The sequence below is a fragment of the Mustela putorius genome, unplaced genomic scaffold (assembly GCF_011764305.1).
Source record: "Mustela putorius furo isolate JIRA1106 unplaced genomic scaffold, ASM1176430v1.1 tig00537350_pilon_pilon_pilon, whole genome shotgun sequence".
Lineage (NCBI taxonomy): Eukaryota > Metazoa > Chordata > Mammalia > Carnivora > Mustelidae > Mustela > Mustela putorius.
This window is the reverse complement of record NW_025422471.1, coordinates 10,393,799-10,418,473: the sequence shown is the minus strand read 5'-3', so window position 1 is coordinate 10,418,473 and position 24,675 is coordinate 10,393,799. Positions and strand designations below refer to the sequence as shown.

Below are 24,675 nucleotides of genomic sequence, written 5' to 3'. Positions count from 1 at the left end.
AGATTCAGCAATTCCACTTCTGGGTATGTATTCAAAGGAAATGAAATCACTATCCCAAAGAAATATCTGTACCCTAACATTCATTGCAGCTTTACTTACAGTAACTAAGACATGGAAACAACCTAAGTGTGTATCAAGAGATAAAGAAAATGTGTAATATATATAGATATATGTCAGAAAGAAAATGTGTAATATATATGGTGATATTTCATGTGATATATGAAATACCATATGAAATATCATATGATATATATATTTCATATATATATGATGAAATATCATTCAGCCATTTAAAAAAAAAAAAAGAAGAAAATCTTGCCATTTTTAACCATTGGATGGACCTTGAGGGCATTATTCCAAGTGAATTAAGTCAAAGACAAATACTGTATGATCTTACTTATTTATAGAATCAAAAAAGAAGACCAAACTCTTGGAAACCAAGAACAGACTGGAGGTTGCCAGGGGTAGGGAATGAAGGGTGAGGGATTTGAGTGTAGATTATCAAAAGGTACAAACTTCAAGTTATAATGTAAATAAATTCTGCGTATATAATGTATAGCATGGTGACACAGTTAACAATAATGTATTATATGTCTGAAAGTTGCTAGAAGTTCTCATCACAAGAAAAAATTTCTATTACTATATGAACTGAAGGATATTAACTGAACTTGTTGGTAATGGAAACCATTTCACAATATACACATAAATTAAATCGTTATGTTGTACACCTTAAACTTATACAATTTAGATGTCAATTATATCTCAACATCTTAAACTATATGTTCGGAAGTTGCTAAAGGTTCTTATCACAGGAAAGAATTTCTGCTACTATATGAAGTGATGTATGTTAACTAGTTGGAAATGGTAACCATTTCACAATATACATTAAATTAAATCATTAAATTAAATCAAATCATTAAATTAAATACATTAAATTAAATCATTGTTGTACACCTTAAACTTATACAATGTTATATGTTGATTATATCTCAATAAAATTGGGGGAAACACAAAAATTTAAAAGAAGACTAACTTATATTTTTAATTCTTACAAAGGTAATAAAGATCATTATACAGAATACATACAAATTAAGAAAAAGAAAATTAAGAACACCCATAATCACCCATACCCTTTGTAAATATTTTGGTATAGTGCTTTCCTGCCTTTATATGAGATGTCCTATCTGAAATCAGGCTTGAACCAGGTTATTTATTACTGGAAATCTTCTGAGGGAATTGGAAGTCAAGAACTGTCAGGGAGATAGGGCTCAGGACTCAGAGAATAAAGCTAATAAGTAGTTCCTGCACACTCCTGAGACATACCAATCTTCAGCATCTGTCTACTAGAAGTTAGCTCTCACTTCAGCAAAGCCAGAATCCGATTCCTTCCTGTGTTTGCTCCACCTGTGTACCTGACTGAGGTCCCCCCTTCCTCTGGTACCTGAAGTCAGAAAGCTGCCTCATCTATCATAGTCCTTTTTGTTTCCAAGCTCTCATACCTGTGCTCTTGCTCCTTGGCCATTCCTCCTTAACTCCCCAGGTGACTGGTTGCTGGCAATTGCCTAGTTTTGGACTACTTCCTCATTTGGACATCTGGAATTGGAGGCTCCCCTTGTCTCCTGGCTTCCAGCTCACTGCTTGCTCTTACCCTCTTCCTTTTGGCACTTCCACAGATAGTCCTAATACCTGGCTTTCAGAACTAGGACATTCCCATTCCAGCCTGCTGATCTCTCAGAACCAGAGTTTACCCAAAGTTTAACCACCTACCATGAATCCAGACTTTTATCCAGATCTGGATTTCATGGTCCCGGTGTTCATTCAACATCCACAATCAACAGCTATCAATGTCCACAGACAGACACCAGTCTTTTCCATTTCTACCAATAGCCTGATTTGAAACAAAGGACTGAAGGGATTTCCAAACCCATATACCTTGTAATTTGTTCTTATTGAGAAGTGGCATCTGTTGCCTCTCACCAAAGGTGAGGCCAGCCCACTGCAGCCCACTGTGTCTTAGTATTTGAGTTGCCAAGGAAAACACAATGCAGTCAGGCACGAGATGGAGCAACACTTTAGTCACATGAAGAAGAGACAGAGCAAGTTCACCTTCATCGCTCCCTCATGGCCATGGTTACTCCTGACAGCCACAGGGCCATTAGCCTGCACACACCCGTCTTGTGCCATAGAATGAAGGACCCTGTCCCCTCAGGGAAAAAGTACAGCCATAAGACACACGTGCCAAGCAGAACAAAGGAATACATACTGAGTCTGAAACAGGGAAAGATTTGCCTACCCAAGGTGACCAGTTCAGTACAGGCTGTGAGGACTCTATCTCTTGGTAAGTAAGGGTCCCAGCCCACAGCCCATGTCCCTGAAGATGAGTGGGAGTCAGAAGACTACACACAAAGAACTGCATTTCCTCCCAGTTCCACTTTCAGATCTACTCCATTTAGAAATTGCTGTTGATGTAATGAACACTGTGTGTTATATGCAATTGATAAATCACTAAATTCTACCTCTGAAACTAACCCCAAAAAAGTATGATTTGCATTGTCTACAAATATGTTGCCATTCCTCTTTAAATAGTAATATATAACTGTATCTCATTAAGTGTAATTTTTTATAAGATACGGATTTAAAGAATGCTTTTTTTCTGAATTCGCTTTCAGCACCAACTATTTGTGACATAGATTCTCTTAAAGTTACCTAAGGCCATACCTTTCCCCTTTCCTGAAAATAAATCACAAACTTGGCTTGAGACCATAACTCAAGTGTTTTAGGCTATCGTTTACAAGACAATAAACACCAAATGCAATAAATCTTAATGAACAAATTAGAGTGATTAGAAATAAAATGATTATATTAGAATCAAATCAATCAATTAAATTAGAATTACTGATTTGGAAAATTAGCTATAAAAAAAATGTTCAAACCAGGGCCTTCCTTTAGAACCTGACTAAAATGTCTACAACTTTTCCAGAGAGATCTTAAAGAACCAGTCCCTAAGCCCACACCACGACTATGTTCAGTATGATTGCTATAGCAATGAAGAACTCTTCTATCGGGCATTTCTAGCTAGAAGCAGCTAGGTGGCCAATGTGCATATAAATTGCCCTCCTCCATCTGAGACATGTTTCCATCCTGACAGCAAGAAAGATAAGATATGGGTTTCAATCCAAGTGGAGGAGGAGATGAGTCTTGAATTCCCTCACTGTCCAAATGTTCAGATTCATGTGTCTTCGGGATGTGTACCAAAGTTTTTAAGAAACTTGGAAAAGATCATCAAACTAGAATGTACTTTATTTAAATTCACCTTTTGAAATCACTTCTTGTAACCTCACTAAGTAGGAACATCTTCAAACCTGCTGAATACAAGCACATTTAATTAGGTAAGTACCAGATTTGTTCAGACTATAACAGAATAAATGAATAGTATGATTTTACCAAGTTAGCACATTGCTTGTTAAAGCCTTCGTCCCTGAAACATCACCAGCAGTGTAACCATCTCCAGCCTCAAAGTGTTAGCAAGAAGCTAAAAACACAACTTTCTGAAATCAGTGAAGAATCAAGGGTTTTTGAAAACTAGCAGATTAATTTGTCCCCAGGCACTACTGAAACAGACTGAAGAAGGACCTCAAGGAATATGTTTATCGCTACAGCAGTGTTCTTTTTAAGACACACCTCTGACCCAAGAGGCAGGCAAAGTGGGGCTCTAGAAAATCATATGGTCTTCCAGGGCAGGAAAGTGGCCCTTGTCCCATTAACTAACACCAAAAGCACCATATTCACCCACATAGTAGGGACTGATATACAAAAGAGGCTCTTTATGGGGTAAAGAGAGAGAGAGAGCTTTGCTTTTTTTTTTTTTTTTTTTCCACTTCAAATGTGTGGGATTTTATAGCACGGTGCTAGACCAGCTCAATACCTGATTGAAATAACCCAAGAGAAGGATACAGAGGGAAGGCTGAATTCAGAATGCTCTGTGAGAGTACATCTGTTTTATATGAGACACACAATCTGTCTCATTCCAACCTGCATTTCTGGGTCACTTGAGACATTTAAACTGCACTTATAATTAACAGCTATTTTTAAACAGTGAAAAAATAGAGCACTGGTAAGGTACAAAAGCATTAAAATTGCCCCAGTTTCGCTTTTCAATAGGACACACCACTGCAATATGCTTCAAGATCAAAGAGAGCTCAGAAAAAGAGAGAGCAAGAGAGAGAAAGAGAGAGACAGCCCGATCAGTGGGGATAAATTGTTCCCATTATGATGGTGTAAGAATAGGGTTCTTTCAATTGAAACAATTTAATAACCACATTCATTACATTGGTGTCCACTTGGTTTTATCTGAGCAGTTTTTGCATAACTGGGGAGCAAGTTCAATTGAGCTTATTCTCTAGAAATTAAGATGTGCAGGGTTTGACATTCAGAAATTAAGCACTAATAGTCGACCAAGCAGTTGTCTTGAGATTCCCTCTGGATGTGGTGAGATCTGCCTACTACTAATTATGTCAAATGCAAATGCATTCTCTAAAAGACCTGCCCCAAATTTTCATTAGCTCATTTTAAAGCATTTAAGGTTATATTAGGGTGATGATGGGAGAGCAGAGCCTCTTCTTTGGAATATGTTTACAGAATCACTTTGCAAAGCATCACTTGCATAGTGTAAGTATAGCACTGCCATCTGTAAACTTGTTTTTCCCTCAGCTATCAACAGAGGAGATCTTTCAGAGCACTTTGCTAATATTCTGTGAGATCAAGGCAACCCAACAGAATCATGACAAATACTGGAAGTGCTGGTTTGATGAACAAGGGGATCACTGATTTAGGAGGAGGAAAAATGACTAATTTTCCAGGCTCTGCTTCAACTGTGGACAGCGATCTACTAGGGAAAGTGTTGGACTTTTTGCCAACTAGCTTTCCCAAGAATGGTTACGTTTGCCAGTTCTCAACCCCACTGTGGGGCATAATGTGTCATTTGAAGTGTCATTTATCCTAAAGAGCTGTTTAGAAAGATAGAAGGGCTGGAACTGCAGAGAGGCGTACAGAGGAAAACCCAAGGTTTACAGATTATGTATGAGATATACATAATCCATTCCTGTCTGCTACCCTCACCAATCGTGCTAAATCGTGCACAGGAACACTTAAAAGACATCTCCCAGTGTACACTAAGTCCTTCTTTGTTTTCCTCCTGCTGCCAGACAAGGGAGAGAAGAGAACTGTTGAAACATACATTGGGTGGCAACTTCATAATAGCCACACTTCGTCTTTCCTTCTCTTTTCCAGAAGACAGAGCATAAAAACTAAGACGTCACCCTTACCTCTACGAAAGCTTTTAAATAATGGCTTTTCCAGGAGCAACGGCACTTCTCTCACTAGACCATTTCCCCAGATGGGATGTGCAATATAAAACCACCATACATTGGCTTATTGAGGAAAGGAGATAGACTTGTACAAATCACTGGAAAGATAAATAAGCTATAGAGATCAATAAATAAAAGCCAGGCAGAAAAAAAATCAAACTCCGGCATTCCAGACCAATTAAGATGTTATTTACTGCCCATGTGATTGTAACTTCAATGCTCTCCTTCCTTGTTTTCACACCATAGGCATTTGTTTTGCTGAGAGAAAGATATATAACTGATGTGTAAATAGAAAATGATATAGATAGATTTTATGTCCCATAAAACTGTTAATCTGTGCTCCACATTAAATATAAAGTACATTTTTTATTTAGACGCTGCACTGGTATAATTAAAATAAAGTATGCTAGCTTTATTTTTTCAGTAAGTCATTTCCAACCATAGAGATCAAATAACAGTGCAACAGCAGCATGAAATGCGGTTATAATAGCCTGAGACCACATTTCCTGAAACTAAAACATGGGAGATAATAGTGTGAAGGTACAAATTAAATGCAAATAAAACAGATTCCCTATTGTTGCTAATCCCTGTATTGGGTTTCAATGGGGAAATTTCACTCTAATGTTTAACTTCTTTGTACAGTAATCATTGACATGTTATCAGTTACATTTTGAGATGTCACTGATGGGAACTATCAGTGAAGGATTTAAGAAGACTACCTGCCCACCTTTCAGAAAGAAAATAGAAGTGAGTGCCTGGAAAAAAATTAAACAAAAATCTACTGCCCAGACTGCTTCTGGGACACTTATGGCAGTTGGCAAACACTCACTGACTTGTTTCCTAATTGATGTACGTTTTTGCAGCAACCTACTTTCATTTGCCAGCAGAAGCTCTTTTTGATTTCAGAGGTGTGTCAGCATATCTTAGCAAGATCCCATTTTTTTGAGGGTGACTGCTCTAAAAACATCTCATATTTTAACATAAGGGGATTTAACAGAGTCAGCCTGTGTCACAATTTCTGGTTTTCCTATGTTGTTATAGGCCCATATGGCACGGAGATCAAGAGTGGCTGATAGGATGTAGATGTTTTCAAAGTCGAAAACTAGGATTTCAAATGAACTTAGCAGAATCACCCTTCCTCTCAGCTCAGTTTCACATGGACCTTGCCACTAGTTTTTAAAATGTTCGTTGAGCAATTGGCTTCTTGGGATTTCAATCACACTGACATGAGTAGCTATTTCACAAGATATGGTCTTATTCTAGAGCTTCTGGTGAACAATCTCTTTCTAGTCTTTTACAAAATGGCCCATGTCTAATAATTCTATAATTCACAGGTCTCAACTTTCAGGAAACCTTTGGGTACATTACATTGTACACTGTTATTATACTCTGCAACTCCTCACTGTCAAAAATTAATAGAGACTACCAAAAAGTCTCTGCAGTCCCTTCCTTACTTTGAAGACTTACATTTCTGAAAGAATAAAGAGCCACATTGACACAAATTAACCCAAACTTTATCCTTTCTCCTCCTCCTCCAAAATTAGGGGCACACAGCCCTGTGGGGGGGCAGACAAGATGGTGCACTGAGGTGCAAAGAAATCATTAGAAGGTCTGCTTTTATTTATTTATATACTAAAAAGAAATGAAGCTTTACTACTAATATATATACTATTAATATAGATAATGTGGGATGGTTTAGAAGGAAATGTACATACACTGGGGTACCTAATCAAAATTTTGAAACTATTTTCATGCATGATTTTAAAAGTTTGGAGACTCCTAGGAACTGCAATTAACTCTCCAAATATTGGCATGGGAAAGAACTCTCAGAGACTCCATGGGATAGGTAGATTAATGCCATCAACCCCCACCCCCTACCAAAGATGTCCAAGTCCCATTCTCCAGACCCTGTCAATATTATATCTTGCATGCCAAAAGGATTTTGAAGATGTGTTTTAGAATAGGGACGGTGAGGTGGAGAGATTATCCTGGATTATCTGGGTGGGCCCAATCTAATCACATGATTCCTCAAAGGTACAGAATATTTTCCAGCTACAGTCCATGAAAGAGAAAGGTGACCATGGAAAAGAGACAGGCTGATGCCATGTGAGAAGGATTGGACTTGCCACTCCCAGTTTTGAAGATGGAGAAAGAGGCCATGAGTCAAGGAAAGCAGGCAGTCTCTGGAAGCTAGAAAAGGTAAGGGAAAGGATACTCCCCTAGAACCTCCAGAAGGAATGCAGCTCTGTCAACAAGTGATTTTAGCCCAGTGAGATCTCTGAACTACAGAACTGTATGCCAATAAACTTGCATTATTTCAAGCCACTAAAGTTGTGGTAATTTGTTATGGCTGCAAAAGGAAACTTCTGTACTCCATCTGCCCTAACTAATTTTGAATGCTAGAGTATCAGGACAGCTCTAAGTACTACACAGAACAGATTCAAGCTGCCATCATTTAAACATTTGGGGTCAACTTCTCCTGAATTTGCGTCACTAGAGGAATAAATAACAGTGAACTAAGTATGACAAAAGAAGTTGATGAAATATTACTTGCAAAAATAGGAATAGGAGAAGAATGAGCTCTTTGGTCAAGAAGAGGTAAGAGTTTTCAGATATGATCTTTCCCATTATCTGAACATTATCTACAGGGCCATGAAATATCAAAAAAGAGTAAAAAAGCTGACCTTGGAATAAGTCGCATTTTCCCCAAATCTAAGGCAGTTAGAGAATTTTAAAACTCATTCTTCAATATTTGAACTTCAAAAGGTAAAATTTCCAGGAATGACAGTATCGTGCTGGAAACATTAATGTGCCAGCATGAAATAATATCATTCTGTAGGAGGTAATAAAGGTATGAATTATGTCAAATTGTATTTGGCTCATGGATGTTACTGTGCTTCTTATGGGCAGATACGGCTAACAGGCACAAGAACACCTGCCTGTCTCCCTCAGAAAATTGAAGTCACGTGCACAAACATCAGTCTATGAAATTAGGGGATCATTTGTTGCAAAATGGAAATGTGTCCTGTTACAGATACACCTCTTAGGGATATGGAGTATCTCTTGTTACAGCAGAACATAATTTTTCTCCTGGCCTTGCTCACCGTAGAAAGAACCATTAAGCCATTAACATTACAAGTGGTAGCTTCTACTCCCGTTCGGTAATATAATATGCTAAATGTACTTTTTGCTATGCTATATAGTGCTCTATTATGGACTCTTTCCCTTAATCGGTTTGGGGGTCATTGGCCATCTCAGTTAATGTGAGGAATCTACTATTCTTTAAGTAAAATGTCCAATGGCATCTCCTATAGAAATGGGCCGGGTTCAAATGATACACGTCAGAATGCATGTGCCACTGTGCAAGCATATGGCTCTCCCTGCGTTTGTAATTTAGGGTAAGAAAACAGAGTCCATTTTTTTAAGGTTTATAGGAAGTATTGACAGAGGCCATTTTGTACCCATGTTGTTTAGAGGTCTGAGGAAACATGGCACGAGGAAACTACAAAATCCGTAGGCCTCACGGCGATTTAACCCTTTTGGAGCTAAGGCATTAAGGGGGGAAAGCTGCCTTTCTCTTCTTTGCCCCTGGCTGCAGATGCATATGGATAATACTACAAACAGAACCATCGCTTCTGCTACAACCTGGGTGATAATGTGCTCAGTTAATCTACACAACATAGAGTCATCCTCTCAAAAAGTAATTCACTTCTTTAAAAACTGGAAGGAAAATAAATATGGTGCAGTAAAATTGTTGAGTAGAGGAATCTATCTGGACATTTCACAAAACATTTCATTATGCTGACAATTCCCAGAAGTACTCTCAAGAGTGCTTTAAGCTGAGGATTACTGCACTGGAGCTGATGGACTTTTTTTGTAGCCCCTTTAAAAGGCAGTGAACCGTTTTTCTATTTTATTTAAATAATGCCCCTTAAAATGGATTTTTAGAGGTATAATAACTCCTTAAGAGTCAGTTATGCTAAACAGTTTCTCTTGATAGAAATGTTGTAAAACTCGTTAACTGCACAATTTCAGACGCCGGCTTGGTGAACACTAACTGACATGTGAATGACCAGAGTTTGTAAAATAAATTGCAATAGTTGTTGTATCACACAGCCAGCATTGCCCAAGCTGGAGGCCGCAAGGGGCTCCAACCTGACAGAAAATTACTTCAAGATGAATGAAAAGTGCTTGTTTCTCTTTATTAGTTTTTAGAGAACAATGAAAATGTTGAATTGTTTACAGAGGGCTGATTAAATGTGGTCAGTGGGGCCACATCCCTACTGCTAACTGTTGGTCTCCTTCTCCCGCTGGCCCCCGAACTACACTCTCACACACCACCCACTCCAAGCACCCAACCCCCACCCTTAGCTCCCTGCCACATGCATCTTCTTAGAGGCTATTATGGCTGCACATCTGTGTGTGAAATTTGCTCATTCTGACATTCCACTGCTGCTCAGAGCTGCAGAGGCCTTTGTTAGGTAAAACAATCTTGTCAAGTCTAACAAGCAGGTCATGCAATTTGCTGGACACTGCAGCCGAGAATAGCCCAGGATGAATTGCTCTGGCCTCAAACAAGGCTCAGTTCCATACTGGAATACATATGTATTCCTTTCATTGGGCAGTACTACAAAAATTCATGACATTATGTTTTTTTAAAGCTTGGATTTAAAAAAAGAAAAATATATATATATATATATGTTGCTAGGTTAGACTACCACAAAATAGCCTATTTGTTATATTTACTCAAGTTAACTACTGTCTTATGGCTAAAGGAAAAAGGCATGAAGTGCTTTAATTGGTCATTTGTGGTTTAAATCCCATTTATGTTTTACCAGAAAGCACAGTGAGAGGAAAGGCACTAGCTACCATTTTAGCTGACTATTTGGTGTACTTAAAGGGGTGGTCAAAACCAGGGCATTTAGGAGGATGTTGCGGAGAAAGATTCTCACTTTATATTTCCACAAGGTAAATAGTGCTTGATGGAAAGAAATATGAGAACTCATTAATAAGCATATGCCAAGCAGGAAGGAAAAAAGTCCTTTTACCAGCCCAAGCTAAATGAATCAGATCCAGAAGATGTTTTGGTAAGCTAAAAAATTAAGGAAAAGCAAATCACTGTCGCTCAGCTCAACAAACAGCTGTCCATAGCTCACCTCCTTCCTCACTCCCAACCTCACCCTTACACACGCACACATATGCACACACACACGTTAGGGAAATAAGCAGTAAGAGGGAACAGTTCAAATGCTATTTGTGGCATTCTGACACAATACATAACACACACCCCTAATGTAGAAGCAGGATTCTCTTTCCCTCTGTGCAGAATATGCATTCTGAGCCTATTATGTGTATAAACAATGGCATATGTAATTACCTTTCTAGGGTGGCAATTATTCCTCAGAATCAACAACTAGAGTTAAAGCATGTTCCCCCAAAAGACATTTGGGGATCAATTCTGGGTCAATTACGTCAGGCTTTGATTTATCACATGGTGTCAGGCCATGTTAAAAAAATAAAGTTTTAAAAAAAAAAAGGCATTATGAGATAAAGGCTAAAGGTTTGACTCAAATTGGTTTGTCTCCAACTTTGCTTTCTCCCAATTGCTCTGCCCTCCCCCATTCTCAAAACAACTGTGATTTGCTGGGTTTTATCTGTTAGACAGTTTGTTGTTTGGGAATACTAAATGAAATGAATCTGGACTACATCCAGATTTGATCTGCCCCCACACCACCAGGCACTGGGAATTTCTCCTGGGATGCAGTGGAGGGGAGAGGTTAATAGTTTAGGCTTTAGAATCTAAGAGATCTGGATTTAGATCCCCATGACTTAAGCAAGATACATACATATCTCTGCAGTAGATAATACCTACTTCAAATGGTTGCTGTAAGGTTTAAATGAGATAATTAAGTGAGAGGATATGTGTAAAACACTTAGCTCAGCGCCTGGCATATCGTGAATACCCAGTGAATGGAGTAATTACTCTTCTAGCGGTAGACAAGCCAGAGGAGAAGCAGAACAGCCCCTCCAAAGTTTGCCTACCCTGATCAAGTTGGCCAAGGGCCAGGGAAAGCAGAGTGGATGTTAGTACAAATCACAGGGCCAAACTTATGAATCGAAGACACCCATTAAGAAGCCCAGTGGACTAAACAAATATGAAGACACTGGTTAACTTGGACTTATTCTAACTAGATTGACTGGAAACCAATGAAAGTGCTACTCTATTAGCAAGACCCCTCTGTCTTTTACAGAGCCTTAAGAAGCCCAGAAAAAAGCTACCTTACACATTTTTTGGATCACCAAATGTTTACTCAACACATACCTACTATGCGCCAGCCACTGTGCTAGTTTCCAGGAACACAGAGATGTTCCCTACAAAAAATTTCACAGAATAGGAAATAAAGGTCTACAGTTTAGTACAATATAGTTTCATAACTCAGATTAACAAACATCCAGTATCACCATCAGGATTTTGGGGGCAGGGAGATTCATCCTATTAAGGATGGATCATATCATTAAAGTCACTGGTCAAATTAGAACAATTCCTTACTGGGGAGCAAAATATTTAATTTTTGAAAATTAAGTAAAAAGGGAAGGTATAAGAATTCTCCTCAAATTCTTTAGGAAGCAATATAATCTCCTATTCAAAAACAGTTTAAATCCATTTTATATGGAGTAACATTGTTTATTCAATAAGAGGGAAACAGTACTTCACAATTCATTTCTCAAATGATGCACAGTGCTATTAGGAGTGTTATTGGCAGCTAAATTAAGAAGTCTGTTGATGATGTTTAAAAAAAAAAAAAGCTGGCTGGCACATTTCCCATTCAAATGGACACTACTCCAGACAAAGAAGTTTCTATTGTTGCTTCTTACATAATAAAATGTGTTACAAACACCATATAAAATGTCTAGTATCTACAGTCCTATTAGTGTTTTAACACTAAAAATCATGACTTATTCCCAGATCAGAAATAAGTTTTTGAAAAAAACGTACAGTAATTTTGGAACATAGAGGACAACACATGAATACTGAAATAGCCAAATTTTCTGACAGAGTCATTGCCTGGGTCTGTTTTGCTCCTATCCCTGCCCTGTCTTGGGTCCGTGAACAATATTCCCAAGTTTGATCCAAATGTTCCCCTTCCACATGCTAATAACTCACACAGGATGTCAGGCTCCTAGGGCACAGAAGGTAGAGGCCTACAGAGGCAACAGATATAATTCACCTATCCACTCTTCAAGAAATGTACAAACACAATGTATCCTTTCGACAGACAATCTACACCTAGGAAGAAAAAAATTAATCCAATTAATTCCAACTCTAATATGTTAATATCTCTAAAGTCTACCAAATATTTATAGAATCAATAAAATAAACCCTACCTATCGAAAGTCCACAAAAATGGAATTAAGATGTCCTTTACTTGCCCACATTAGATTGTTTTGTTTCATTTTTTATTAAAGGGATTTAAAATACTTGCAGAATACACTTTTCCATTCATTTGTTTTCTATCTTAGAAACACATTTAATTAAGAGCAGAAGAAAAAAAAAAGTGCCCTGAAAGTAATTGTAAATCCATTGAAAGCAGGAAACACATCTTACTTGTCTCCCTCATTTTCCCTCCCCTGTTTTGTGCAGTGATTCACCCACAGTAAGTACTCAATTAAGTTAAAAAGGCAATGCGTGTTTCAATTCACATTAATTTGGAGGGGATGCATTGATTTAAGGAACAGCTGAGACAAAAAGGATAGATTCAATCTTCCCTGATTTCTGGCTAGTGAGGCACACTGTCTTGAAAACTTTGCTGAAGCTTGTGTAACACTGGCATCATTAAATGCTGGCCACTGTGGCATTCTTAATGTCTTGATTTGTTTGCATTTTTGCTGACGGTAACAAGATGATTCTCCAACGGTTGTCTTTCCAACAAGAAAATGTGAAAGGAGCTGTGAAGCAGGTATTCAGTGAAGCAGGTATTCAGGCTACCCCTGTCCTACAGACAGTACATCTGCGAACAAAATGGAAACAAATTATTAATCCAAGCCTTTCTAAGAACAACTTTTCAGAAGTTCAACAGTTGGTCTTCTGCTGATCACTGAAATTTTATTTAGCTCAACCTTTCAAAAATACAACCAGGATCTTTTATGGTAATAGTTCTGCTTCGAGTTTTCTTTCCTTACCTTCAATAATGACTTTGGAATCCATTGCTACCCCAGGTGCAGATCCAAGCCCAAAAAAATGAGAAACACCATGTAGCTATACATTTTGAAAATGAAGTTTCCCTATCCAGGGAAGGAATCTGTATTTTCTTTCCTCGCCTCCATAAAACAGGTATAAAAGCCCTCCTGAAGATCTTGCCTCTATCCCATCAAGTCCATGCCTCTATCTCATCATGGAGCAGCCAAGTGGCTGGCTGGGAACCAACAGCGGCAGACAGCACCCTTGAGTGAAGCAATCTGGCCAGGCAGGAGCACTCCTCAGTCAGCAAAGGCTCTGAACTAACCAGGTCAATAAAAGAGGTACGCACAAACACTTCAAACTTCACCTTCAGCAACCAAGGCCCCCCGTGAGAGAGAGCAACACAGACAGATATGTACAGGTAGGCCCACCTGAGGCTTTCAGTGATACTCATGCACATGTACACTAATAACACTATCTTTGAACAGGAAAGAAAAGCATCTTTGCAAGAAACATTATTCATTCACATGCTCAAGGGCTCTATCCCTCTGAAATGTCTCACTGCAGACCCATGGCATTTGAGACTGAAAGCCAATAAACACACAAGTAAGCTTGGCCTTAACACACTTATTTACCAATTTATTTATTTGGGTTTTTAAAAAACAGGCCAAAAGTGATACGTGTTTGAAATGTCCTTCAGCTCTATCCAATTTCTCAGTCACTTGGCCTATCTATTGCTGTAGGAATGAGGACTGGTTATTTAAGGAGAGGGAACTTCGCTCTCAGTGAGTGGGCAAGTTTCCTAGGCTTTCCCTTTTGCCACCCCACTGGCCCCTTGTGTCCGAGGGGATCAGGGATCCTCACCCTCCTGAGGCCCACTCAGCAAGAAAGAACAAAGCAGCTTCAACTCATCTTGAATCTTGAATCTCTTCCACTCCACCCATGTCTGTGAGTCCAGGTCTGGTATGGAGTGTTGAAAGATACTCATAGCAAGGGACCCTGGAAGTATACTGAACTGGGGTGGGATTTTCCTTCCCATGGTGCAGTGAGCAGCTGAGGTGGTGAGGGAGCCATGCAGCTGGATTCTGGTTGGCATTCCCTCCTTGTGCTGGATGGGGAGGCTGAGGATGGGGCAGCCTCTGCTTGGTTTGGTTGTGAGATAAGAAGAAGCAAGCACAGTCATCCCCGAGTTATTTGAGCAAAACACTGCTGTAAATAAACTTTTGTTTTTATCTTATGTCAAATACAATTGGTTTTGGTTTAAAAAAAAAAAAAAAACCCCTTCAGCTCATGAACATTTTTCTTGTACTATGCAAGCATTTAAAATCAACCTAGAATCATTTTAGGTTCTTCCTTCTCTATCCATGATATCAAACTTGTCATTGAAACCTCTTCCTGATTTGAAATGTTTTGTGCAGCCCCTTTTTATTCTGAATTTCTACTAAACCCTCCCCATCTCTTTGACAAGCACTTCTCTCCTCAACCTGGAATATGACAGGCTCCTAGCTATGCCTACATCTCCTGTGCTGTAGTCCCCACTCCTTCCGAGTGACGCAACCCCACAAGGCCTCCACTTCAGCCGTTCTTTTCGAGATCCATCTGAGGGCCCCTGAAGGATCTAAAGAGGCTCAGCACACCTGTGACCTTCAGTGCCTCTTCATCATGCAGGCAAAAGAGAAGCAACCTCAGCACACCAGATAGCAGGAATGGTCTTCCTTTCTCCTCTACAAACTGAGTTTACTCTGGACAGCTTCATCATCATTCCTCCATTTCCCTAATAACTCCACACAGGTTGGCCCAAACTCCAGCAACTGGATTTTGTCCTGACACGCTTTCTTTTTTTCCTTCAAGACCTTGCGCCTTGCCCTGAACTTCGATCTACTTGACTAGGGCCCTGACACTACCCTTTCCCAGATTCTCTTCCAGAACTCCAGCTGTCAGCTGGAATCCAGCTATGATTAGATTGCCCAGCTTCCATGACACCACCATTCTCGATTCAATCTCACCTGCTATCTACATTTTGGTAACCAAATCTCCAGATAAATTGGATCTTCCTCTTGTTCACTGAGGACTAGACTGTCGCCTAACACTAGTGCAGCCAGGCTCCCAGTCCATGATACACCTAGTCTTGACTTCTCTTGTTCTCTGGCAAACTGTGTTGCTGAGATCCTGCATAGGAAACCCATATTCCCAACCTAGACAAATTCTACTTAAGAGTCTAGCTTTTTATAATATCTACAATGTCTTTATAATACAATGTATTTATTCATTCATTCAATTAATCAGTAACTTATTAATTTATTCTCTCTTCATTCCATAAAAACTTAAAGAGGTTAACATTAACTTGGTTAAAAACAAAAAACAAAAAACTTACCTAACTGCCTACAATTTAACCCCTGCCTGATTTTTGAAGTACCCCACTTTCCTCTTCCAGTTCATTCCCTAGTCTCTAAAATGAAATCTCTGCTTCAGGCACATAGGTTCACTGACCTCTAAGCTCATTATGAATCTTTATTCGCCTCCTTTTTTCTGTCTTCTTAATTAGTTCCTTTAATCCTTTGGCACCTCACTTGTAACATGATCTAGAAAGACTTTCCCAAGAAACAAATCCGCATTCACTTATCCCTTACCTGGATTTTTCTGGAGTAATCAATAACACAGAGTTCAAGTATTTCATTTGCTTTCACTAAATGTTTCCTATACATTAGCTCCCCAGACAATAAGTTATTTGAGAACTGGGATAAAGGCCATGTCCTATATTTGTTATAGTGCCTTCTAAAACAAAGTTCCACTTCTGCTTCTCCCCACCTTTACTCTACTCCCCAAACCTATGCCAATGAAGAAAGAGCAAAGAAGACTGAATCAAGTTACTGGAATCAATGAAACCTCTTAATAGGGGCTGGAGCTTTGGGTGTATGGAGAAAAAATGTTAGTTTTGACTTCTGTAGGCTGTGACCTCTTTGGAGTTCATCTCTTGGGATTCTCACACTCTCTAGATTGCTCCTCTCTACCTCCATGTGGCCAGTGAGGCAAAACGGGTCTATAACTGCCTTGCACTTAGGAGATGCTTCCCAATAACCTTTCCCCAAGATAAGGCTTAGGGGGAACTAATTAGACCAGCTCTAACTTCACCTTTTATCTTTCTTTTTTTCTTTTTCTCCTGCCTCAATCAGCCACTGGTAAAGTAGGATCTAGAAAGCTGGACCCAGGAAAAAGGATGAAGTACATCCATCTGAGTTCAAGACACAATATTTCCAAAGCAGCTCCATGTGGACAGCTGAGTTCATCAGAGACTGCATTAGGTTTGGGATTGGAGCTTGGGGTTGGGCAGCACCTAGGTAACGAAAGTATATATACATGTACTTGACCTCTTCTACCTCAGTTGCAGTAACTTCTTCCTAGAAACATCACCAAAGGCAAGGGAAGCTAAGGCAAAAATGAACTATTGGGACTTCATTAAGATCAAAAGCTTTTGCACAGTAAAGGAAACAGTCAACAAAACCAAAAGATAACCAACAGAATAGGAGAAGATATTTGCAAATGACATATCAGATAAAGGACTAGTATCCAAAATCTATATAGAACTTATCAAACTCAACACCCAAAGAACAAATAATCCAATCAATAAATGGGCAAAAGACATAAACAGACATTTCTGTGAAGAAGATATTCAAATGGCCAACAGACACATGAAAAAGTGTTCAACATCACTCGGAATCATGGAAATACAAATCAAAACCACAATGAGATACCATCTCACACCAGTCAGAATGGCTAAAATTAACAAGTCAGGAAATGACAGATGTTGGCAAGGATGCAGAGAAAGGGGAACCCTCCTACACTCTTGGTGGGAATGCAAGCTGGTGCAGCCACTCTAGAAAACAGTAAGGAGGTTCCTCAAAATGTTGAAAATAGAGCTACCCTACAACCCAGCAATCGTGCTACTGGGCATTTACCCTAAGGATACAAATGTAGTGATCCCAAGGGGTATGTGCACCTGAATGTTTATAGCAATAATGTTCCCAATAGCCAAACTATGTAAAGAACCTAAATGTCCATCAATAGATGGATGGATGAAGAAGATGTGGTATACACACACACACACACACACACACACACTCACATATACATACCATGGAATACTATGCAGCCATCAAAAAGGAGATCTTGCCATTTGCAGTGACATGGATGGAACTAGAGGGTATTACGCTAAGCAAAATTAGTCAATCAGAGGAAGACAATTATCATATGATCTCTCTGATATGAGGAATTTGAGAGACAGGGTGGGGGGTCATGGGGATCAGGGAGGGAATAAATGAAACAAGATGGGGCCGGGAAGGGAGACAAACCATAAGAGACTCTTAATCTCAGGAAACAAACTGAGGATTGCTGGGGGCTGGGGGAGGGAAATGGTGGCAGGGTGATGGACATTGGGGAGGGTCTGTGCTATGGTGAGCACTGTGAATTGTGTAAGACTAATGATTCACAGACCTGTACCCCTGACACAAATAATACATTATATGTTAATAAAATTTTAAAAAGAGTATATGTATATGTACTTTAGGTCTTTCCTATGCTTATCTCCTCCTGCAGCCCCAGAAGATACCAAAGGATCTTCTGAGAGTGGGTCCATCTCAACATAACCACTAAGTAGATTCTCAATAAATATTCTCCATACGTGTTAATTACTTTTTCTATAGTAAATATCTAAACTTAATCAGTATAGATTAAGAAGGAGCACCTGACTGGCTCACTCAGTAGAGCATGCATGATCTCAGGGTCATGAGCATGAGTCCACCTAGAGCCTACCTGAAAAGAATAAGTTTTTAAAAATTAAAAATTTTTTTAAAAAAAGAATTAACCAAGAATTCTAGGAAACTCTGAAGTTCAGGGTCAAGATTGTTTATGATTTATGTATTGAATACATGCTCCACTAACTTTAGAGTAATTTTATTTCTATAAATCCATCTTTTTATGAAAACATCTCTTACAAAATAGATCTCTTGAGTTTGAGATCTTTTTGAGTGAGGATGTACGCTAGACAAATCCCAAGGATTTTGCAAGGCTTTCTGCCAAACATTAAAACCAGCAGACCTCTTGCATTATGAAATTTTGAATTAGCATTTGTAGATGACCAGAGTCCACTGAAGAATCATGTAATATTCATGATATCTCACACATTATATTTAAATAATGTAATCATGCACATACTATATTCATGTGTGTGTATACATATATAACCATGATATCCTACTTGGGAAAAAATGTATAATGGATGTAGGCATATCCCAAAGTCATGACATCATTCATCACTTGTCTAAATCTGTGGTCAAACCCATTTTGAAACCATGTTCTTAATTAGCATGTGATGCAGAGATTGCTAGCCGTCCCTTAATGCCCCATTCTCCCCTTTTTCCTTTATTAATAGAACCCCTGAATTTTGAGAAGTACATGGCCACAAAAATATACTTTGAGAACTTCCTGGCAGATAGGTATAGCTGGTAGGATGTGTGTAGAAGTTTGAAGTGCAAACATCTAGGAAATGCCTTTACAAAGAATGATTATGAGGGCAACTGGGTGGCTCAGCCTTTGGCTTAGGTCATGATCCCAGGGTATTGGGGTCAAGCCCTTGTCAGGCTCCCCACTCAGTGGGAAGTCTGCCTTTTCCTCTGCCCCTCCCACCCACTCCAGCTTGTGCATGCATGCTCTCTCTCGATCTCAAATAAGTAAATGAAATCTTTAAAAAAAAGACAAGAATGATTGTATATCTTTGGATATATGAATGATAGCAGAATAAAAGACCAAATTTTATTCTTCCCTTACTTAACAGTATAAGCATCAGTAGTCCAGGGTTGATAATGGCATCTCCAGGATGTTAAGGAGCTCCTTCTAGCTTGTTTGAGCCACAGTATTTTGTAATATCTTAATGAAAACATAAGCTAGGCTGCTCTAGCAAATACAGCACTGTAATTCTAGCTCTGCCCCTTATTTCCTATCAAAACTTGGACAAATTATTTAAGCTCTATGAATTTCTTTCTGTCTATACCTACTTCATAAGTTATTAGCAACATGAGATGGTCTTTTTTTTTTTTTTTTTTTTTTTCCCATTATATCCCCAGCTTCTAGCTCAGTGTTTGCACATGGTAAGAATTCAATAAATATTATTATTGCTGTTCCTGTTGATATGCCAAATGTAGACACAAAATGCTATGACTTAACAACTAAACCATTAGGTACTTTCAATAAAGATCTGAATAATGCAACTAATCTACATGGTGCGTATTAGAGTGATCACATTTTCTGACCCAAATCTTGGAAATCATGGTCTGGCAAAAGGTTTTTCTTACGTGAAGATTTATTTATATGAAAATGCTTACACGTTAAACCACTGGTTGTCAACTTAATAAACTGATTTTACTTTTTTTTTCTAAAATTTTTTAAAAATTATTTGACAGAGGGAGAGAGAGAGAGATCACAAGTAGGCAGAAAGGCAGACAGAGAGAGGGGGGGGAAGCAGGCTCCCTGCCGAGAAGAGAGCCCCATGCAGGGCTGGATCCCAAGACCCTGAAATCATGACCTGAGCCAAAAGCAGAGGCTTAACCCACTGAGCCACCCAAGTGTCCCTGATTTTACTTTTAAAAATTATCTGCTTAGGAAGGAATGTCCAATGGAAGAAAAACAGCCTCTTCAACAAATGGTGCTGGGAAAATTGGACAGCCACATGCAGAAAAATGAAATTGGACTATTTCCTTACACCACACATGAAAATAGACTCAAAATGGATGAAGGACCTCAATGTGAGAAAGGAATCCATCAAATCCTTGAGGAGAACAGAGGCAGCAACCTCTTTGACCTCAACCGCAACAACTTCTTCCTAGGAAAATCACCAAAGGCAACAGAAGCAAGGGCAAAAATGAACTATTGGGATTTCATCAAGATCAAAAAGCTTTTGCACAGCAAAGGAAACAGTTAACAAAACCAAAAGACAACTGACAAAATGGGAGCAGATATTTGCAAACGACATATCAGATAAAGGACTAGTATCGAAAATCTATAAAGAGATTAGCAAACTCAACATCCAAAGAACAAATAATCCAATCAAGAAATGGGCAGAGGACATGAACAGACATTTCTGAAAAGAAGACATCCAGATGGCCAACAGACACATGAAAAATGCTCCACATCACTTGGCATCAGGGAAATACAAATCAAAACTACAATGAGATACCACCTCACACCAGTCAGAATGGCTAAAATTAACAAGTCAAGAAATGACAGATGCTGGCGAGGATGTGGAGAGAGGAGAATCCTCCTACACTGTTGGTGGGAATGCAATGTGGAGAGAGGGGAACCCTCCTACACTGTTGGTGGGAATGCAAGCTGGTGCAACCACTCTGGAAAACAGTATGGAGATTCCTCAAAAGACTGAAACTAGAGATACCCTATGACCCAGCGATTGCACTACTGGGTATATATACTAAAGATACAAACCTGGTGTTCCGAAGGGGCACATGCACCCTAATGTTTATAGCAGTAATGTCCACAATAGCCAAACTACAGAAAGAACCTAGATTTCCATCAACAGATGAATGAATAAAGAAGATGTGGTATATATATACAATGAAATACTATGCAGCCATCAAAAGAAATGAAATCTTGCCATTTGCGATGATGTGGGTGGAACTAGAGGGTATTATGCATAGAGAAACAAGTCAATTGGAGAAAGACAACTATCATATGATCTCCCTGATATGAGGAAGTGGAGATGCAATGTGGGGGGTTTGGAGGGTAGGAAAAGAAAAAATGAAAGAAGATGGGATCGGGAGGGAGACAAACCATAAAAGACTCAATCTCATAAAACAGACTGAGGGTTGCTGGGGGGAGGGGGGACAGGAGAGGGTGGTGGGATATGGACATTGGGGAATGTATGTGCTATGATGAGTGCTGTGAAATGTGTAAACCTGGCAATTCACAGACCTGTACCCCCAGGATAAAAATACATTATATGTTTTTTTAAACATTTAAAAATTAAAATCAGATAATGCAATATATATATATATGCTTAAATTGGGCATCCCTGGAAAGTCAAAGGCACATAGCCCCAACATTAATGGTTCTGCCCTCTCTAGTTTTTGTTACAAGGTTCCACTGCACAGGCATATGATGGGGGGCGGGGAAAAAACTCTGATTTTTTATAACAGGTTTAGTGTTGTGAATTTGAATGGCAGTATTTCAGAATCTCAAGAAAAATCATTTTTATGTTTTCCCAAAGGAAGACGGGTACTCTTTGCTTCTGCAAAAATAGCATGGATGAGAGAGTTTTCAGTAAAATACATTTTTTCTATTGAAGAGCACTTAATAAACACACACACCTGGCTGCTTTCACTTCACCACAAGTGCCACCCATTTGCCAGTCATCAAAGTAATTTGGTCTGATCTGTTAAGGTGATGGATTCTGACAAACTGTGTAAGCTTGTCATTAAAGGGATGGGAGATTACAGTCTCTATGCAGGACATTATAGTGCTTACATTTCTCATCCATACAGCCTATGAAACATACAGCAGAAAGCAAGATGAAAATAAAACTTAACATGGACTTAACTTCTACTCTCTCCAATGAGTGCTGAGAGCTAGTGATCAATCCACATTTTCTACCATATATTTTTTTTAATTTTAAATATATAGATGTGTGTGTGTGTATGTGTGTGTATACACATATATATGTGTATATATATATATATATATATGAAGAGAGAGAGGGGGAGAGTTCTATTTCTTTCTGACTGATACAAAGACATCTCATAAAGGACACAAAGATTATGCACAAAATTGACTATTCAGTGATTTAAGTCTAACTTAAGACCTTGGGCTTCCACTTTTTTTTTTAATTTATTCTTTTTTTTAATTTTTTAAAATTTATTTTCAGCATAACAGTATTCATTGTTTTTATACCACCAACTCCACACATAAGAAGGGAAATAATCAAGATTAGAGCTTGGGCTTCCACTTATAAAATATTATTCTTTTCCTCTTTCACCCTATCTATATATCACCATTTCGCTTCTCTGTAATTTTTTTACTTCTGTATTTAAAATCCTCATCTACAATGGAGATTATATCAAGAGTGAAATTTGTTAGGTGAATTGAAGAAGACAAGTCTGAATTAATAAAAAGTGTAAAGTATGGGATTGTTGTCCAAAAGATCATGATAACAGCAACAGTTAATGTTTTGAGAGTTGACTATATGAAAATCGGGAGGCTGAACACTTTACATGCATTATCTCACTGAGTCCTCATAAAAGTCCTGGAGCAGGTATTATCATTCCATTTTTACAAATTAGAAAATAAAACCTGAGAGATATTAAGTAATTTGCCTAAGTACATGTAGCTAATGAGTTACAGAAATACATTCAAACCTGAGTTTGTCGCGACTCCAAAGCTCATGTTCCTTACCGCTACATCAGAACGCTGGGTGTTTCCTTCCATCATTAATAATAATAATAGAGCACTATTTCAGATTAGGTTAACAAAACTCTAAATTGTGGAAAAATGCTGCTTTAGTGAAAAAATGAGAAGTGTTTGAAATTAGCTCACCAATTATATTAGGTCAATAGTTACTAACTGCCATTTATGAAATACGTACTTCACACGAGACACTTTCTGTACATTCAATCTAACCCTCATAGCAGCCCCATAAATTAGGTAAGCCATCTCCATTTTACACGTGAGGGAAAAGATACTCAGAAAAGCCTAGTAATTTGCCCAAGGTCACATAGATAGAAAGTGGCACCGTCCTTGCACTCTGCCTTTTCTCACACGACCTCATCACCACACTTGCAAGGCCTTTCTCTAGCATGCTTGAAAATCTCGCCTTAAAAAACAATAGTGCCATCCCTCTTTAATTGTATTTAATACTATTTATTAGCTCAGAAAAGCTTTAATTCAGAGACAATGCAAAAATAAACTTTAACCCAGCTCTGCTCTCATTATCATAAACTCCAGATTTTATGAGGTCCACGTTAATGGATTTTACGGTATATAGAAAAGAGTTTAATAGTCACTTAGCTCTCCTCTATCTCCATTAACAGAGGTAAAAAGCCACACAAAGGTGAAGGAAGGAAGAACAGTGACCTCACAAGTAAAACAGATAAGAAGTGTCTGTAATTCGTACTTCAGCAAAAAGTCATAGTACATATGCCAGCACAACAATACAGTACATACATATGCTGATATGTAACAACAAATTCAACTCCTCAATTTTAAGTGCCCTATCCATCAATTAAGGAAAATTAATCCTAATCAGATGTTCATATTAAAGAATATAGCCATAGCAAATCGGCAATAATAATTAAAAGTCCATTTCAAATCTCTTTGGTGAGCAGGGAAATGATCTAACATAGCCAGGCTGCCCTAGTCCTTTCTGTAGTGTTGTATAAATGTGCACATTCAGTGAAAATTCCTGGAAGTTTAATACGGTCATCTTTGCTACTCACACTGCACTTGTTTCTAATGAAGACCTGCTGCCATGTGCACCATGGATAGGAAAAATGTACAAGTTGTGACAGTCAAGCACATGTCTGCTCTGAGAGCCAAGTCCTTAATACATGGAATTTTCCCACCTAGATCACCCCAGTGTTGCAAAGATTCCAGATAAGTCCTACCTGCTTTGGAGGAAGCTACTTGAAGCAGGCAGTAACCCATAGCACTCTCTGGTTGCATCATATTTTGTTTTGTTTTTTCTTTTCTTTTCTTTTCTTTAGGTCAGCTTGTAAATAAACTGTTACAAGCCTCTCCCAAGGCAAACGAAATAGCCTTGGGATGGAAGCAAAATAATCCCGGTGAAAGACAGACCACTTATTCTTCCGGGCCTGATGCACTGAGGTGGGTGGTGGAATCCGATTTAAGATCATTTGTAGTTTAGTTAGACTCAATAGGTCACATGCTTCCTGGTGACAGTCAGGGATAACGGGGGTCAGTGTGCTGAGAGCCATCTTGAAGGGTAGGTTTGCATTCTTGGACACCTAGAGTGAACTAGTCTCCCATTGCTACACTACATGAAGTATATGAAAGTATAAACTTCCTACCACATGAATGGAAATTAATCCAAATATCTGTGACTGCCGTAACTCT

At 38.7% G+C, this 24,675-nt stretch overlaps 1 long non-coding RNA gene across 1 annotated transcript in view; it reads right to left on the bottom strand.

Annotated features, from left to right (window-relative positions):
- Window positions 1-993: 993 nt before the first annotated feature.
- LOC106003548 overlaps window positions 994-24,675 on the bottom strand; it is a 163,538-nt gene continuing 139,856 nt past the window's right edge. Inside the window, exon 6 of the long non-coding RNA XR_001176100.2 lies at window positions 994-13,375. This is a non-coding gene — a long non-coding RNA (uncharacterized LOC106003548). The remainder of the gene's footprint in view (window positions 13,376-24,675) is intronic.